Source organism: Lampris incognitus, chromosome 19 (genome assembly GCF_029633865.1).
Source record: "Lampris incognitus isolate fLamInc1 chromosome 19, fLamInc1.hap2, whole genome shotgun sequence".
NCBI classification, from domain to species: domain Eukaryota; kingdom Metazoa; phylum Chordata; class Actinopteri; order Lampriformes; family Lampridae; genus Lampris; species Lampris incognitus.
In genome coordinates this window covers 18003648-18023480 of record NC_079229.1, presented here as the reverse complement: position 1 = coordinate 18023480, position 19833 = coordinate 18003648, and the positions used below count along the sequence as shown (strand labels likewise).

At 42.2% G+C, this 19833-nt stretch overlaps 1 protein-coding gene and 2 long non-coding RNA genes across 3 annotated transcripts in view; 1 reads left to right on the top strand and 2 right to left on the bottom strand.

Annotated features, from left to right (window-relative positions):
- Positions 1-482: 482 nt before the first annotated feature.
- On the bottom strand, positions 483-2120 carry LOC130130086 (uncharacterized). The gene is made up of 3 exons (XR_008812099.1): positions 2013-2120; positions 1629-1757; positions 483-1512 (listed from the first exon to the last, which is right to left on the bottom strand). It is a non-coding gene; the product is annotated as an uncharacterized LOC130130086 (long non-coding RNA).
- A 1495-nt stretch (positions 2121-3615) lies between these two features.
- On the bottom strand, positions 3616-6994 carry LOC130130085 (uncharacterized). The gene is made up of 3 exons (XR_008812098.1): positions 6907-6994; positions 4029-4170; positions 3616-3626 (listed from the first exon to the last, which is right to left on the bottom strand). It is a non-coding gene; the product is annotated as an uncharacterized LOC130130085 (long non-coding RNA).
- Positions 6995-10957: 3963 nt separating this feature from the next.
- Positions 10958-19833, top strand: part of LOC130129805 (TLC domain-containing protein 4-B-like) — a 31193-nt gene continuing 22317 nt past the window's right edge. Inside the window, exon 1 of the mRNA XM_056299459.1 lies at positions 10958-11387. The gene's annotated coding sequence lies outside the window, so the exon portion shown is untranslated. The remainder of the gene's footprint in view (positions 11388-19833) is intronic.

The following is a 19833-nucleotide window of genomic DNA, read 5'->3' as shown; positions in this document are numbered from 1 at the left end:
CTGTATATCATTGTCATATGCTCATGCACTTGATAATTTTTTTTCTATAAGTTTGTTTCAGCTCCCAACAAACATGTCATTTTCATTTTGTTTTCTGTGTTCATCAGCCCAAGTTAAGAATAGAGGAAGCAACACTCTTAAAAAAATGCTGGGTTAAAAACAACACAAATTCAGTTGTTTTTAACCCAGGTGCTGGTTAACTATTGGACAGAACACACACTGGGTCTAAAGAACCCAACAAGATGGGTTGTTAATTTAACCCAGAAGCTGGGTTTCTCAACCAAACCGAATATAGGTTCATTCTGACAAGGATGCTGGGTTAAAATGACCCAGAAATTTGGTCTGACCTATCAACCCATTACTGGTTTATATTGACCTCTTTGTTGGGTTTATTTGACTTTTCAATTAAGTTATTATTTCCAGGTTTTTACACAGGTACAAAATTACATTATTTACATGTTATGAGTACATAATAGTGAAATAGGGTCAGATGGTATCAACCAATATACATTTAAACAATTTAACAAGGAAAATAAGTAAGAAAATGCGCCATACCATATTTTATAACCTTTTTATTCTATAACATTTAATTAGTTGTACATTCATTCATTCAAGACATAGGCTACTAGATTATTTCATTTAGTTTATATTCAGTGTGTGAGGTCATCCTGTGTGCAGCAGTTATCTAGCACACATCTCAAAATAAATTGGTTATGCACATGCCAGTGCTGATTTTAAAAATGCCACTGTAGGGGAGGGTGGTTTGGTCCCCAGCCCATACACAGCCTCCTGGAGGAACTCCCAGGCTGAGGCACAAGATTTTGGAAAATTGATGTCAAAAACATAAACTTTTTTAAAGCATACATCCACTGCCCCTAGCAAGGAGTTCTGCTCCACTGCTTGACCCACAAGGACAATGAAAGCCTGTGAGCAAAAACCTTCATCTCCTAGGGCAAGGACATAGGGGTATGGCCTGTTGACCTCTGCCTGTTGGAGGTACTCCACCATATTGGTTCCAACTTGCAACACAAGGACAACCGTCGTCGTCGTCGTTGTTGGCGTCTCTCAAGTCCGAGGATCCATTCCAAGAGATTAAGGTGTGTGCTTAAAAACTTGGAGCCATTCGCTAAAGCCTAAATTAAAGTGGTGATCAGGTTGCGACGCTGGTCCACATTGCTTGGCCTGGGAGGATCTAGTTCCATGGCAACACAAGAGTGAAGACGATGGGATCCGCCACAGGTTGCACCCACGTGATGGTTGGATTGGGAATCCGGACTGCCCACTTGTGTTAGGCACTTACGAGCCAGGGATGTGTGGGATTTTTATAACCGCCTGTACGCGGTCCCGTTAGGCTTTAGCCAGCTGAGTGCTGCCCAGGTTACGCGAACTCCACAAGTGATGTCCGGTCAATACCGCGAGGAGGGGCCTATCCGGGGTTTGTCACGCATGCAGGAATCGGTAGCCTGTAACTTTCAGCCTACATCACATGACGCTTCAGCAACCCAAGGACAACTAAAATGCAGAATAAGGATGAATTCAAAACTAAATCAGTTATTTCTTAAAGAGATGTTACTTAAGGTTACGGTTATCATTTCTTAAAGAGATGCTACTTTCTAAAAGTTACTTACAGGCTGGAGGTCATTGAAGGCCTTCCTTGCCTCTTGAAGAGTTGGGTGCATAGTTTTTTCCCCCCACTTTATGCACTGGGGGTGGCAGAAGAATTGCCAGTAGCCTCAGTGCCAAATCTCCTTTGGCATCTGTAAGAAGGAGAAACCAGGAGGAAAATGGGGGCAACTTACTAAAGGGAAGACCAATCTGATAAAGAGCTGATTGCTCAAAACATCTATTTTGGTGTTGATTAAAAGCACTGGGGAGATTATTAACAGTGTGTTGAGTAACTAGTTCTTTTCTTCTTCTTCTTCTTTTTTTTTTTTGAATATTGTCTCTGTCTGCTTTCAAGTTAAGTGTTTTTTTCCTCTCTGGAAAACCTAAAAGGCTAAAAACAGTCATACCTCATGTCATTGTGTCCGTGTCCAGGAGAAGTTTCCTGTCCCGCCTTGCCAGGTGGAGGACTTTATCTGCATACATGAGAAGCCACTGCTCAAATAACTTTGGTGCAGCCTCTTCATATAATATTTGGAAGTCCTGAGAAATCTAACAGAAAGACAAATCAGACTTATTTAGAAATGTAATAATAATTATTATCACACAGACATGATATTACACTGAATATTCCAACATTAATAGAATGACAGAACTTAAGAAGTACAAAGAGAAGTCATGGATGTCCGTAGCATATTCTCTTATAATAGCCAATTTTTTTTCTTCTACAAATCAGGAGAAATTCTATTTTTAGTGATGTAACTATTACATCAGTAATAGATAATGTGGAAATTAAACTTATTTGAAATATATGGTCTTATGGTTTAGCTGCAGAATTCTCTTCGCACCTCGTCAGAAAGGTTTCAGATAGGGTGTTGGGGTACTGGGTAATACCTACCATGCCTGGATGTGTGGGTCTTGGGAAGTCATGGAGGATCTCCTGAATTGTTTTTGAGCTGTTTGCTCTCAGCCATTGAGCTCTGAAAACTGCCGTGGCCCGCATATATTCCTCGACCTGGTTGGTTGGCTTGGTGTTATTTTTTAGCCACCCAATCAGCTGCTCAGCCCTCTCCTGGGATATAGGCGATGCTGTAATGACGAAAGACACAATTAACTTGTGAAATAAAATTAATGTGTGGATATACAACAGTTGTATAATGGTAGAATTAAGAATTTAGCTTTGCAAAATCATTATGGTCCTTAGCCCAAATGGAGTGTAAGGGCCATTTCAGAGTCTACAAAAGCTATGTGGACGTGAATGTGAATTTGAACGCATCAAGCTATGCAAGGGGGGGTTTGACACATATTTGCGTAACAATGTGTTGTCCACATTTTTGTAATGCAATGCAAATGCAAGTGCCATTTACTGCTATTCTAAAGTTAGGTGTTATGTAGCAACTGACGTGCATTCTCTATGTATATGAAAAGAATATGGGGTAGGCCACAGAGTCCTCCACTCTTTGAGGGGCTTGCATGCACCTCAGCCCCTTCTTCGAGGAACCCAGTGGCTGGCCAGTGGTTTTGTCCCTTGGCATACCATGTGTCCTGCAAACACAAACACCTTCATCATTGTACTCATCATTAATTTAATGAATACAAAGTCATCTGTCATTGATGCCAGCGAATCAATGTTTTAAGGGGGTTAGGGGACAAAATAAGGCAATAGACTGATCAAGTTAACCTGATATTGCTGATACTGATATGCTACCTCCGTGTTTGAACTAACGAACTGACAGCTAAACCCTGCGATGTTACTTAGTCCAGCCCCCTCGTGAAATCTTCCAATCGGCATTCATAAAAATTAAGGGAAAGTTGTGCATTCCATGCAGTCTTAAAGCAATCGCCACTGCAGTCCACCCATGACCTTTGAACTCATACCGAGCTACCCAGTGGCCAAGAGGTGAGAAAGAGAGTGCCTTAGAGGCAGCGAAGTACTCACACTGCCACTGTCAGAGGAATCGCTCAAACAAGGGAATGTCTGCACCAAGGAAGAGGCCAAGGCTTTCTTTGTGTCTGCTGTTGGTCTGTAATATACAGGAAGTATACACATAATGCAGCATAAGACAGGAGTCCGATAGGATTGTGGCAAAACACCTTTTTTCTCCACTCAGTTGTCTCCTCTTAGATTACTCAACACACCCGCACTTTAATATTCTTCTGCTGTCTACTTCACTGAATGACAATTACGTTTAAAACTTGAAACCAAGGTACATCTGCATTTATTGTACTCACGTTTCTCCAAATTTCTCTATCAGATGAGATACTAAAGTTCTCACAAGGCAACGTCTCGCTCTCTCCTTACTTGTAATTGGACTGTTATCGTCTAAGTTGTTCAAAAATGACCCTACCCTCAGGTGTGGCTATCATAACTTGTCTATTGTCCTAAAAAGTAGAAAATAAAAAGAATATGAGTTTGGAAAATATACCTACAAACACAGGAACAACTTGTAGAACAATAGGAATAGGAGGCATAGTCTCTTCCACCACTGTTGCCTGGTGTTCCTCTGCTGTTTGTTGTTGCTCAGTAGTGGGTGGTGCTGGTGCTGGTGCTGGCACAGAATTGTCATTCTGCAGAGATTACCAAGAAAGACAGTTTAGACATGTGACAACTTTTATTTACTAATGATATATAGTGATATATACCACTACTAGTGTACTAGTATTCTGGCAGTACTCACCTTAGAGTAATAGTGTAATTGTTTAGTGAATTATGGCATTTTGGCAAAGGGGATTTAGGCAACGTGACTGAACTAGGACTAAACTATGAACAGAACTTTATGAAATGCAACAAATATACACAAGAAATGCAAGAAATTTCAAAAACTCTGTAACGGAGAGAAATGTAAAGTTTGTCATCTTTCTCTCTAAGACTTGACAGCATGCAGTGGGTGGTGATCAAGCAAGTCTCCTACATCAACAGCTATTAAGCTTGGGGAGGGGATGACGGCATATGAAAAATAATGCCTCTCAAAACCTAATGTCTCCCACTTTTGAGTGACCAGTTTAATCACAGGTGATGTTGTGGTTTGATTCAGAACTAATACTGTTTTAATGAGCCCAAACTGTGACTCACCCTCTGAGTCAGAGGACAGGAGTACTGTCATTCCTGATCTGTATTGAGTGCCCTTGTAGGTCACCCATGCTGGAAGAGAAATCTCACTGAAAAGAGGAGCATCCTTGAGGGCACCCTGGATGTCTTTGATGCCCTCAATGGTGGCAAGAAAGGTGCTATGCCCTGGACCAACCTCTGGAATATGGGATAGGACAGTTTTACATGAAATTATAGCACTGCATAATTTGATGATGAAATGCCATGGTTTTGCATATGTTTTTTGAAGTTGCACGTGATGTGGCTGACTCATTTAAAGAAACGGTGTTTGGCCTCAAATCTCATTGCCCAAAATTGTCTTAATGGTCCCAGCTTTTTAATGACCCCTGGGTAGTGCAGCATAAAATGGTGTTTTGGCCTTAAATGTAAATGTGGGAATAGCTCCAGAAAGAGGCCGTGATGCTCCTGTATAATTTTGCTAAGGAAGGATGTCCCTGCAATTGTTATGGATGGAGAGAATATATACTCCATACACAGTAGTAAGATCAGCAGAAGTTCCCGCTCCTTGTTCCCCTCTGGTATCAAGTCACCTATCATTATCGGCAATAACCTCAACAAACACCACATTTGTGCAGCTGACTGCCGCATGGCTTCATCCACATTTTTCAGGTCAGCTTTGCTGATCAGGGATGGCTTGTTTACCCTGTCACAGAACCCATAATCAAAGCTTGTTACTCTATAACTGAGCTTGTCTAGACTTAGGTGTTTTTGCTCAACGAGTGCATTCGAAACACGCTTGACCTCATATGGTCCCACTCCCTCTAAAATGTCATGCATGATGTCGGGCACAACATTGTCTGTTACATGGTAAAAGGACAAGGAGTTTAATGCGCTGTCCCTTTTCAGTCCTGTCATGGATGAATTGGCCAGTTCTAAATCTGCTTGGTGGGTATGGGTACTACGGATAAGCTCAGGTTGCTCTTCAGTTTACATTTGCAGGACCTCTTGATCTACTTTGCACCACCGGCACACATAGTTCCCTGCAAAGCTCTCATTGTACCCCAGAATGGCGTTTAAGCCCAAATTGTCTCCTATCACTTGCACAACTGTGAATTTGATCACCCCTTTAAAATGTGCAGTGTCAAATACAATGCCTTCTTCTTCCAGGCATTTGACCTCATCAACTATGGGGTGCAATACAGCATCGAGGTCGTATGTTTTGGCGTCATCCTATTTGTATACAGCCAACAGAAATGGTGACCACAAGCTCGAGAGAAGGTTAGATGGGAGACTCTTTATGGTGAAGTATAAAAACCCCAATTTGTGTATGGCTGTCTTTGAACCCAATGGATTTACAGTCTCACAGTCATCTGTGTAGTGTATCAGGGGGATGGAGAGCTCTTTTGAAAGGAGGGGATGAGTTTGACAAAAGTCTCCATCATATATGTCCTGCAGGGCTTCATTCGGTTTTTGTTGCCAAGAAATGATGGACTCTAAAATACCAGGTATACCAAGAGTCTTGGTCAACAGAGGCTTTAATGGTGCATGATGGTATGTGTCTTGGACAGCCACCTGTCTGACCGCACCAGTGGCAGAGTCCTTTTGTTGTACATAGGAAATCTCTGGAAATATTTCTTCAGTGGGCTGAATGAAATGTCCTGATTGTGCAAAATACTGCATTTGTTTGAACTCAGTCTCCAGACCCCTAAAAGGCTGAGCTGAGTCCACAAAGACCTGCCTGAGCTCCTCCACTTCAGAGCTTTGGTCATGGCCAAACTTGTTAGAGTGCCATCGTTTTTGTTTGTAGGCTGCCCACAATGTCCCCAATTAAATTGGGTGTGTGGTGCATTACACGATTTATCGATGAAAGTGTATTGGTGGATTTGGACTTCAAACTGTCTAAAAACATGGCTACCCTTTGGATGATACCCTCACTGTCCAAATCATCCCAATCTGCTTCCTGTGCTGTCTCCCCCTCAGCATCATGGAAGTAAAATGGCTGTCCTGGATCATTTGATACCCCACTAAACTGCTCAGTTCCAGGACTGTGTGTAAAAAGGTGTCTTCTGTATGACCTAACATATGAAAAAGTTCTGGCACAGCCATTTTCACAATACTCAAAGTATTCTGATGCAAAATTGATACTGTGCACTGCACATAAATGGGCAAAAAGACCCTTGGAATTTTTTTCTGCAATGAAAACAAACATACCCCATTTTTACCCACTATGTACAACTGTGGTGACATTGACTTACAAATTCTCTGTAGCGTTTGAGGAATTTCAACCGTAGGCCAATTTTTGGGATTAGACTGGCAATGGTGCCCTCATTTAAAAGAAGAAAGCTCTCCTCATCTATCGCTTCATCTGAAACACAGAAAACAAACAGAAAACAAGTTGTATGTTGTAGTTCTCATGATGCCACAAATCATACAGCTAACCCACTCCCACCCTAGTGGTTACACACAGACACACATTACACATTATATTGTGTTTTATATTGTATATTACTGTTAATACGTATAAATATTGTAATATTTAATATTAATGTAATACAGCTGTATCAGTGAAAGAATGCTGAATAAGAACAATCGAATTATTTTAAGAGTAAGATTGATAAACCAAAAACAAAGCAATCCAAATGAGAAAAAAAAGAAAGAAAGAAAGTGAAACCTGTGTACAGCACATCCTGATCTGCGCTACGGAGCAACATAGTGACAGGGCGCCCCTGTGTGGTAGACATAGGTAAAGACACTTGAGGCGTCTATCCTACATCATGCCGAACCTCTGCATGAACAAAATGATTATTTTACTATGCTTGCATTTTAATCTTCACGTAGCTTTTTATTTATTTATTTTTTGGCAGACATATATGTTTTTGCCTCTTTTTTTTTAAAGACAGTAATATTGAACATTTGATTTCCGACATTATCTGCACTATCCTATCATGCTTTGCAAATATGTAAACGCCAGAGTATCTATAAATAATCCAAAGTCCATAAATAGCAACTGTACATCGATGTTATCATTTTGATACGACATCGGAATCAAGTCTTTGACAACGGAAAACCAAGACTGAGACACCTCCCCGCGACCCCGGCAGCAGGATAAGCGGCTCGGATGATGGAAATAATGAAATGACTGTACATTACACCTTGCTGCTCACTGTCCAATCCGAGCGGTGTTTCACAAGCACAACGCCCGTCAATCACAGTCTCGCTGGAGATCACAAGGTTGTTATAAATGCACCGAACAAGTCGCAGTACGCAGCGGGGAATTAACTCGACGCGAATGGGGGAGGGGGGGGGGGCTGATTTGACAAAATAAGAAACAGCAACGTTCATTGTAATGCGTAACGCACCCTTCTGGCCTTGCTACGCAGATAACCCATGGTGCATTGCGAACGTATCAATGCGATTTAGCTGATAAAGAATAAGTGTGTTTACTTCGACATCGTTTTGCGCTCGTGATTGATTATCAGCGAGCGTAAGACGAGTCTTATCTTGAGGGACGTAGAGAAAAATAAAAAGGGACAACCCATTACCCACTTTTGCATGTGGAAAAGATGCTATATATATTCTGAAGTTTACTTTCCCTGTCGGCTGGTCCGAAGGCTGTGGTCTTTGCTAATGATTGCAACAGTCAGTTTCAGAAATACTGGTTACCCTCATCTCTCCCACTGCCGACCTTGACCAGCCTTTTGACTTTTATTGATTAATGACAATATTAGTTTCTCTTGACCAGATTTTTTTTATCAACATTTGTCATTCATACATGCAAAGCGGGTTGATGAATCTATGTGCCTCATCTAACAATGTTTTTTGTGCTCTTGCTGATGCTGTGGATTGTCTTGCTGTGCAAATCAATTTAGCTGGGGCCCAATCGAGTTCAGTTAAATATATCTATTCGTCTTGGTTCACGGCCAGGCATGGGCTGTCTCAAATGAGTGGATCTTTACGAACAGAAGTGTTGACATGTCTTGCATGACCATTGCCTTGCATCTTAGAATTTAAGGATAAATGCAAATGTTCTATACTTAAATTGGACATTGGCTCTTGTGTTGGTTGTAACAAAACTCGTTTTCATTTTCACTTTGTGCCACCCATTTGCCCTAAAGTGCACCTCACTTTCTGATGCCAACACTGAGCCTGGCCAAAATGGGTTTTCGTATTTAAACCGGATGTGAAAAAAAGAGGCTATCATCTAGTTAGCATTTGAAGGTTAAGCCTGAAACATTATTACAAACAATTATTAAAGAGACTACACCAAATGTAGGAAAGAACCTTTTCACTGGTCCGGAAATTCTAACATACAAGCTAATTAACAGCCAATGAACACTTTGAAAAGTTTCACTCGTTTGTAGCAGCTCGTAACTGGCCCTGAAGCCAGCTCATATCCAATGTTTATGAACTAAAAAGAAAAAAACAAAACACGTTCAGTTAGGCTGTCATGGATTGGCCTACTGCAGTTCATCTACGTTAACACATAGGTATCCAAGAACTTATTTGAGAGCCGTTAAAGCTACATGCTAACATTATATGATTTAAAACTCAGTTTAGGTAGGAGAAGCTAGCAGTAGCCTCGCTCTGATGAAACCCCCACCAATCACAGGCCCCCTTCAACTGCCCCGATCAAAGTCCTCTGCTGAGGCCGCCTGTCACCCAGCAGGCTTTTAATCAGGAAATCGAATCATAAATATGTGGAAAAAAATACACCGGCACAGGAAACGGCTTTGTCAGTTCGAGAGACGAAAGAGACTGGGAAATTATTCAGTAAATTATGTACAATTTTTTTAAGAGCTTAAGCAGCATGTTATATTGACTGTTGGGTATTGTATAAAAGCACTGAAAACTAGTAACTATAAGAACTTTAACGGTAGCTCACCTGAGAGTTCAGACCTTGTGAATATATGCCCTTACTGCTACTTACATGGTTAGGGGGGAAATGCGCCTAAATATGCAAACATGGTATCATTAGAAACAGCATACCAGGCAGTGTACTCCAGCATGCATTACCAGGTATCAAACAAAGAGACAACACTGCAGCACATGAGGCTTACTACTTGGTATTTAATGGTGAGGTTTATTCCCCTAGCTTGGTTTATCTCAACTGGGCATGGGCTTTTAAATGGATTTCAATACAAAGAGACCACCCTTAGGTGGCAGAAGTGTCCACTGCCTGATTACAGAGACCATCCTGTAAAAGTTGGGCCTAATTGCCACACAGCTCAAATTCTAATTCCCTGTACAGCGTGTCTTAATTAACCACCACATGTTCTGTAAAGCTGTCTTGAGCAGACGCTGAGGACCTTAAGACAGTCGAAGACAGGCCTAAACAGCAGGCTAAATGTGACCGTGTAATGTTGGCTATTCCAAGCCAGGCCATTTCAGCAAGGATGTAGCAATACTATCTGATCTAGCTGGTACACGATGGCTTACTTAGCGTTTAAAGGATAATCCCATTTCTTCTTACAACCTAGGTCTAATTTGCATAGTTTTTGAAATGCATATCGATTATGATGTCATTTTACTTACCCTTGGATACGGGACTACCGCTGGACACAGCTTTACAATGGTGTCTTACGGGGCCAACGGAACACAATCATCAGACATATTTCGACAAGTCCAATTTTACCCAGCTGTCTAAACAGCATATTTGGAAGGGAAAATGAAAGTGCAGATTCGAAGTCATTATCTGAAAGATTTCCTGTCAGATGGTTGATCTACTTTTGGGTTCAACTTGCATATACTACATACCGTAGATAGCAGTAACCACTGATACCCAGCCAGAACAAATGAGACGTCTTAGGTAATGGGAAATAATGTACACAGCCCAACTGAGGAACCAGGGTTGTTTTAATCATTGCTGTTGAAAGAACAAGTTCAAGGCTTGTGTTTAACTGCCACAACAAGACTCCATTGTAAAGCTGTGTCCAGCAGCGGTCCCATATCCCAAATCTCCAAAATGAAGATGGGGAGTAAGATCTATTCGCACAACGTCAAAAACTACAAAAATGTGGCCCCAGGTTGAATCATCCCTTAAGTAAGATACAAACGGTTTGTTCAGATAATTGAGGTAAAGTTCATGAGGTCAACTGATAAATTGATTTTCGGACTAAATGACCTTGGCAGCAGTTGGTTATAAAAAAAAAACCCCACTGGGCGGTCTTTCTGGTTTAGCCTGTATCAGTTAAGCAAGACGAGGCCTTGGCTATAAATAGGCACATTCACATCTGAGTCTTTTTAGTGGACCGCTGTACGTGCGTGCGTGTGCATATGTGCATGTGTGTGTGTGTGTGTGTGTGTGTGTGTGTGTGTGTGTGTGTGTGTGTGTGTGTGTGTGTGTGTGTGTGTCTTTAAAAATTCAGATGTAACTCGATCCCTATAGGACATAGAGAGAGGGAGGGCGAGAGAGCGAGAGCGAGGTATCCCACAGTAACCACCTCCCCCATCATTTCCAAAAATCGAGCGTCCAGCAGCACGATCAACGCCGCCGCAGTCATGCACGTTTTGCGCTGCGTGGAAGTCACTGTAAACAGAGCACAGACCTCCTCTTTCCACTCCGATCTGGCAAGTTAGCGTGGCTGTTCACATCGCTGCAGGCGTCAAGTCTGTTGATCAAAAACGTCTCAACATGGCTTTGGCTCTCACTCAGCATGGCTTTTCGACACAATCAAGTCCAGCTCGAATCATAACCGGATGAGCGTGAGGCGCAGATCACCTTAATGAAGATTATAAGGTAAGTCTACCGTGTTGATTGTTTTAATGCATAGCTCGTGTCGGTGACCAAGGCCAGAGTTTTTCCCTCAGCAGTCACAGCAGAGAGCTGCTGGCAGGCAAGGCAATGCGGCGTGAGCTGGCCTTGCGTGTGTGTGCGTGCGTGCGTGTGCGCGATCGAGATTGTTTTTCGTTTATAGAAAGCACGTTTCAGCGGGATTATACAACGTCGTGGGGCTGCAACATGGTGAAACGGGGTTCGTATCGTTTCATCGCTGGTTAAAAAAAAAAGAAAGAGAAAGCCCACCCGTGGTTACAGCAGCGCATGTTAACGCTCCACGCTAAACATTAACGCCGCCTTGTCTGGCAAATGATTACAGAGACACGCGGGCGGCTCTTCACGAGACGCGCACGATTTCCGAGCAGAGAGGGCGCGCCAAGGTTTTCTCTACGCCACTCCGCGTCTCATTCACTCGCACGTACGAAATCAATGAATCGGTACGTTTTGGAGTGAAGGATAAACGAGAGAAAACGACGTGGTCCTAAACCAAACCGAACTGTGTTTTACCCCAACCGACCCTCTAACCCCGCACAGCCGGAGCAAATAAACGCTTAACGTGCGCGCACCGATTCTTCCCCCCGAGGCGTCTCTGCCCCGAGGCGTCTCTGCCCCCATGTTGACACGCCTCACACGCGACCTTTACATTCTGTTTAATAACGCCATAGGAAAATATGGGCACAGGGTCTGTTTGGCTTTCAAGCGGGGCTGTTGAACTGTGTGGCGTTGACATGAAGAATCGGTGTTTGCCATATAGAGGGACGTGCAAGATAGCGGGGGGGGGGGATATGTCAAGTTGTTAGAAAGCCTTGGAAAACACCTGAGGTGTCCTGGGCTTCGTTATGCCTCAGCTGTCTCTTCGCCATGTGTTTCAGCGGACCTGAGTGGCAACAGGCTCCCATATGGAGCTCACTGAACACAGGCCAGCGTGAGTAAGAAAACAACGCTTTGTATTTCGAGATTTGAACATACCTCTTACAGTGAGGAGTCCCTGGGACCCCACAGGTGGCCATTTGAGTGGGTCCCCAGCAAATTGTAGTGTTAAACTTGTTTGTTGTTATTTGTAGTTATATTAATGTATGTGTTGAAAATGTATCTGAAAATTAAACAAATAAAATCCCAAATCTGAAAACTTTATTTACAAAACAACGGCACATCATCATGACATAGTATAAAATTCAAATAAACAAAATGGTGTCTGTCACTGCATAATAGCACCAGCATCAGTTATCAAATAAGAGAGTTGAGTATAACACATGTGAACAAAACATTATTCAAACAAAAACAAAATGGTATATGTAGCACCATAGGGGCCAGACCTACAAACGCGAATGTCCCCCGACTTACTGAGTGATCATGTTTGGTGTGACTGACTGAGTGATCAGTTTGACACGATTGGGGCACTGGATCAGGTGACAAGCGTCGTCACTGAAGTTACACGATTGATCGGCTGACCAGCAACTGGTAAACACAGAAGTGAGAGTTTACCCATGGGCTGTGACTCAGCACAGCAGTTTGCACTCTAACGAACACAACATATTCCATTCCACTATCCAAACCACTTATCCTGCTCTCAGGGTTGTGGGGATGCTGGAGCCTATCCCAGCAGTCATTGGGCAACAGGCGGGCAGACACCCTGGACAGGCTGCCAGGCCATCACAGGGCCAACACACACATTCACACCTAAGGATGATTTAGTACAGCCAAGTCATCTTACTTACATATCTTTGGACTGTGGGAGGAAACCGGAGCACCCGGAGGAAACCCAGGCAGACACGGGGAGAACATGCAAACTCCACACAGAAGATGACACGGGACGACCCCCAAGGTTAGAATACCGCGGAGTTCGAACCCAGGACCTTCTTGCTGTGAGGCGACCACACTAACCACTGCGCCACCATTCCGCCCGAACATAATATATTGCTGCTCGTTTATACTACTGAGATGCTTCATTACCAAAAAAAAAGTCCAATTCATAAACACCGGTGCTAATAGCCACATGCAGAGTGACAATGAAGGGTTTGAAAACTGCTGTCTAGTACACCCGCTGTTCGGAACCGATGTCAAAACAGCCAGTTTTTAAATGTAGCCGGGGTCCAGCCAGTTTTGTTGAAATGAAATCTGTGTGGCGAGCTCGTTGCAGATAAAGTAGCATGTCGCGATGAGAAAATGTTGACGGGTGGCCAGGTTTCTTTCATTTATTTCTCTGATTTCAACACGGATTTGTTGTTCACAATGTGGCACTATCAGGGGAATAAATAGGGTGTATCCCCTGGACACGTCGATAGTGCGTGTAATACATCCTTTTATGTCACTGCTCTTATTCATCCTTTTTCTTCCAAGTTTTTTTTTTTTTTTTAATCTGTGCGCTTTCACTTAATTTAAAACGCATTGCATTGTAATGTATGAAATGTTCTTTATAAACAAAGTTTGATTGATTTGAGTGATATAAGCTGGCTGGTTTTCTACCGTGCTATTCAGAAATGTATGCTGTCGGGGCAACACTGTTGTGTCTTAAAATCAAAGAAACAAAGTCTTACAACAAAGCCAGGCCTCACTGCCCTTCAGTCTTGTTTCATAAAATTACTTATATCCGCTAATGCACTTTATAGGCAGGCCTCAGTGAAAGGTCTCTGTGAAATAGCCCAGTGAATTCACTCTCTTTGTTGTTTCCTGGTTACTGTGTTTGAGTAAAGGACACACTGTCCTCAGGCATTAAGAACAGTACAAGAGCCATACACAGAGAAAAGAACTAGCGTGAGCCTAGGACTTGAAATTCAACTGGAATCCACATTATCTAGAACAACAGCAAGCTATGGACACAACAGGAACCAGGTGTGTCTTTATTATATTTCTTTATATCTGGGCTGGAAGATAACACTACAGTTTATTCTTTGGGATGCATTATACATACATATTATATTAAGTATTCAGTAAAGTAGTCTTTAGCCTTAATGTGGTCTAACACTTAAGGGCTCATACTGTCAAAGCAAACCAGATCGAAGTAGATTAGCAGAAAACACGTACACAAACACAGAGTGCCACAGTCAGGCCTCACCTGCAGCATGGGGCTGTTGCAACTGACACACATTGGCTGGCTTGCATGCTGTTGCTAATTATGGATGGTTGTTATATGGCAAAATCTTTCTTTTTGGTCCAAATATGAATAAATAGACTGCATTTATATAGCGCTTTTCTTGTCTACCGACCACTCAAAGCGCTTTACAATGTATGCCTTACATTCATACACTGATGGCAGAGCCTGCCATTGCAAGGTATTTGCTATTTGCTAGTGTGACCTCTGGAGATTAAGCAACATTTTCAGATGATGCCTATATAGATGGCTTATCATCTATATCATTATATTAATATAGATGGGCTTGACAGTTTTGGGGGCTAACAGTGGCTCCATGCTATATTTAAATTATGCAAGGTTTATACTTGCCTTTTAAATTGAATGAATTTAGTCTGCAATGGAAATCTCTGGCATTAAATCCTCCCTCTCTTATTTTAAAGTCCCTCATTTTGTAATGGAGGGACAACTTAGCTGACTGCTGTGAATTAGCCAAATTTGTTCGACAATACTGACTAGTTGACCTCATAGTGGCTTACGTACTTGTCAAGTTAGATATGCTGACCTTCAGTATCCACCTCATCATCATCTCCATTCACTAATTTCATGTTACCTAGCATGTATTACAACAGTGCAAATCATCATGGACTATTTAAATTTCACCCATATTCTCCCTGTTAATACAAGGATGGACAAAATGCTCACAGGTACACATGTTTTATCCAGGTACTTTTCAAGGTACAACTAATGTACTGGTAACACAATCAGGTTCACTTGATTCAGGTTCATATAAACAAGGTCTGGTAAGTCTGGTGTACTCCCACTGCTCCAGTGCAGATGGATGAGCAGTCTTTAACATTGCATCCCCAGCAAACGGCACCACACACATGCACACATGTATGCACACTGACACACACATCCTTTGGGAGAACATTGTGTATGGCATCGTTGTTATGGCTGTGGAACACAAATAACTCTGCACAAGTTAGTTTATAGTTACATTTTGAAATATTTGTGTGGGCATAAATTCATGTTTTCGTGCTTAGTTGTGCAGCATCACTGACGAGACCGAGGCGACCTACTTCAGTACTTGCCAAGTTGTGTTTGGTGCTCTCTGACTGTTGTTGCATAGATAAGTAATCATAATCTGAATCAATGACAGGAAACTGAATCCATATACAGGAAGTGAACTATGACTTTGTGTCCAAATGCTGCCCACTGAACAGAATATGACTGTGCTGGCTATGTGTGACTACAAAATGGCTCCTATATCCAATTTCTGTTTTGTGCATACCCTATACTCTACATAAAATATGGTAAACATACAATACGCTATGGTGGCATGGTGGCGCAGTGGTTAGCGTGGTTGCCTCACAGCAAGAAGGTCCTGGGCTCGAGCCCCGCGGTAGTCCAACCTTGGGGGTCATCCTGGGTCGTCCGCTGTGTGGAGTTTGCATGTTCTCCCTGTGTCTGTGTGGGTTTCCTCCGGGTGCTCCGGTTTCCTCCCACAGTCCAAAGACATGTAGGTCAGGTGAATTGGCGGTACTAAATTGTCCCTAGGTGTGAATGTGTGTGTTGGCCCTGTGATGTCTCCCCGCCTGCCGCCCAATGGGTGCTGGGATAGGCTCCAGCATCCCCGTGACCCTGAGAGCAGGATAAGTGGTTTGGATAATGGATGGATGGATGGACAATACGCTATAGTAGTCATGTTAACCACCTGCCACATGGTAGTTTGAAAACACTGAATTCAAACCATGGTGAGGCCTTAGCAACACCATTTTTCCCCCAGCACATATCATTCTGGGTTGCTTTCAAATTCTGCTAATTTCTGCTTTGTACTTAGCTGTTTTTTTTTCTATCAACATACTTGAAAAACATTTTGTACCATAATTTTTGCTACACTAATGCTGCCAGATGGTTTTCTCATGCAGCCCACTGATGAGCAAGTGTGACATGCAGTTCAATCAGAGCAAGTGTTGAGAACAAGATGAATGTGCAGGAAAATGTCTAATTTCGCACCTCTGGCTGATCGTTTCAATCTGCTTTTCTGGTCACATCCATTAAACCAGGAATTATCCACGAATCAATCTTTAAAAAAATATTATGTTCATTTTTAATAGTGATCTACAAATATGCCTCTGTGGGCTTTATAGCAATACAACATCCTGTCCTTAGGCCCTTGCATCAGATAAGGAACAGCTCCCTATAAAAAAAGGCCTTTAACAGGGAGGAAAAATTAGAAGAAACGTCAGGGAGAGTAACAGAGGAGGGATCTCTCCCCCAAGATGGACAGACGTGCAATGGACATTGTGTTTACACAATTTACAGAATGGGATACTGAAAAAGGATAACATAATTATAATGGAATTATAAAATATACGAAGAATATGATGAGGAGGATGCCAAGCAGTGTCCAGATGTCACCGGAGCAGCCCAGGACCTGAGCCACGTGACCTCCATCACCATATAGACCTGGCGGGAGGACAGACTGCACATGCACGCAGGGGAGACTCACATCACACCACATCCACGGCAGAAGAAGAAAGAAGAAAAAACAAACCTAGAATTCTACTGTTAAATGGTCACAGTTTAAGAGCTAAGTCAAAGTGTCTTCCATATGATTTAAATGCTTATTTTCATTCATAATATAATAGGCATTACTCATTAAGTCTCACCTATCTCAAATCAAGGAGGCAACTCAAGAAAAACCTGTACGCCCACACTAATAACTAGGGTTGGGTATTGGCAATGACCTCATAATATGATATGTGTCATGATACATGGATCACGATGCGATTGTGTCACGATATTTTGCGATACGATACATATTGGGATACTTTGTAATACTCTACATAATTTACTGAAATTAAAAAAATATAGCTGAAAATACAAGTTGCTGTGTACCATCTGGGTAGTCTAATATTTAAATCGGTGTATTTTGATAACTACGGGCAAATTGAGTCAAAATTCTTTAATTAAAAATGTCCATTCCAATTTATTAGAGTGGCGTCTGTTGTGTCACAGAACACACTGAACTCAACTGCAATTTAGATGCCATAACATCATAAAATAAAGTACACATTAAGTATTCTTATTGTGTCACTGAACACATTGAACTGAAATCCATTTGAAACAGGAATGATTTTTTCAAATTTATAAATACTGGAAAATCGATGCAGTATCGTGGAAAAAAAATTGCAATACTGAGCTGTATCTATGTTTTTGTGCCGCCCTACTAATAACACCACAAAAGCACTAAAGTATGCCCCATTGAGGTCTGGGCCTATGTACTCTAAACAGACAAAAAGCACTGCCGTCTCTCTTTGGCCAAGCGCCTATTAACAGCTATAGTATACCTGATATGAAAGATCTTCATTGCCAAACCTTTTTTATTGGCTGTTCCTGGTCGGCAGGATATAATGAGTCTTTGTTTAGAGTCCTGATTTGGTACTTATAATTTAATCTGATTTCTTTAGAGAATCGCCCATGATACCTAACCTTGTTTGGTTCCAATCCAGACCATTCTTTTCTAGAGCTTGATAAGAAAATAGCATGACATGGTTATTGTTTTTGTCTTTTGAGCTTAGTAAAAGCATGCAGTAAAGTTTCAAGTTTATTTCATTTATATAGCACTTTTAAAACAAAAACAAGTTTTGCACCAAAGTGCTTCACACAGAGAACAAATAAACAGAATAAATAAGGAGAATGAAATAGAATAGGTGCCGATGGCACCTAATTATCCTAATACATACAGGCAGTACAAACAGATAAGGTAAAAACAGTTTAGCAGGAGTAAAAAACCACACAAACAGTGGAACCAGTTAAAAGATGAAAACAAAAGTTAAAATCCAAGGAATGAAAATGGGTCTTAAGATGCATCTTAAAAAGTCCATTGACTCGGCCGTGTCTAATAGTCTCTGGCAGGCTGTTCCAGAGCTGAGAAACCGCTACAGAGAAAGCGCTATCTTCCGCTTTTTTTTAAATTTTGTTTTTTAGATGTGAACGGGGGATGAACAACAATCTGCAGTGGGAGCCTTAGGGACCTCGTGGTGTTGTAGGGAGTGAGAAGCTCAGAAATATAGGGAGGGGCGAGACCATGGAGAGATTTTGAAATTGATTCTGAAATGAACAGGGAGCCAGTGAAGAGCTGGATTAATAGGGGTGATGTGATCTCGTTTTTGGATCTTGTTAATAACCGGGTGGCATATATATGGTTTGGAGACAGTGGCACTGACGAAAAGACAGGAGGAGGAGCTGGAGGTGGCAGTGTTGAAGATGCTAAGATTTGCACTGGGGCTGACAAAGAAGGTCAGGATTAGGAACGATTATATTAGAGGGACCGCTCGGGTTGGACGGTTTGGAGACAAAGCAAGAGAGGCAATATTGAGATGGCTTGTACATGTCTGGAGGAGAGATGCTGGGTATATTGAGAGAAGGATGCTGAATATGGAGCTGCCAGGGAAGAGGAAAAGAAGAAGGCCAAAGAGGAGGTTTTTGAATGTGGTGAGGGAGGACATGCAGGTGGCTGGTGTGACGGAGGAAGATGCAGAAGACAGGAAGAGATGGAAACGGATGATCCACTGTGGCGACCCCTAACGGGAGCAGTCAAAAGTAGTAGTAGTTAATAACCAGATGGCAGCATTTTGAACTAATTGTAGCCGGGAAATGGAAGTCTAAGAAAATGCCAAAGTAGAGGGAGTTACAGTAGTCCAGTCTGGATAAAATCAGTGCATGGATGACTGTTTCTTGGTTGAAGGGTGATAGTAAATGCCTAATTTTGGAAATATAAATTGGAAAAGTTGGACCTTAAAACAGAATTTACTTGTTTATCAAATTTTAAGTCACTGTCAAATATCACACCCAGATTCCTTTTTTGGGGGGGGATTGTTCCCCCCTTTTTTCTCCCCAATTGAATTTGGCCAATTACCCCACTCTTCTGAGCTGTCTTGATCTCTGCTCCACCCCCTCTGCTGATCTGGGGAGGGCTGCAGACTACCACGTCTCCTCCGATACATGTGGAGTCGCCAGTCGCTTCTTTTCACCTGACAGTAAGGCAGTGTTTCTCAACCCAGTCCTCAAGGAACCCCTATCCTGCAGATTTTGATTGTAACCCTGCATAGGTAGCCCTGCTTGTACTTACTCGACCAATCATCTCGCAGCACTTAATTATGCAAGGTGTGCAACATCTGACAAAATTCATTGCTGATTGGTTGAATAACTACAAACAGGTACCTATTCAGGGTTGCAAAGAAAATATGCAGGATAGGGGTTCCTTGAGGACAGGGTTGAGAAACACTGCAGTAAGGAGTTCTGCCAGGGAGACATAGCACGTGGGAG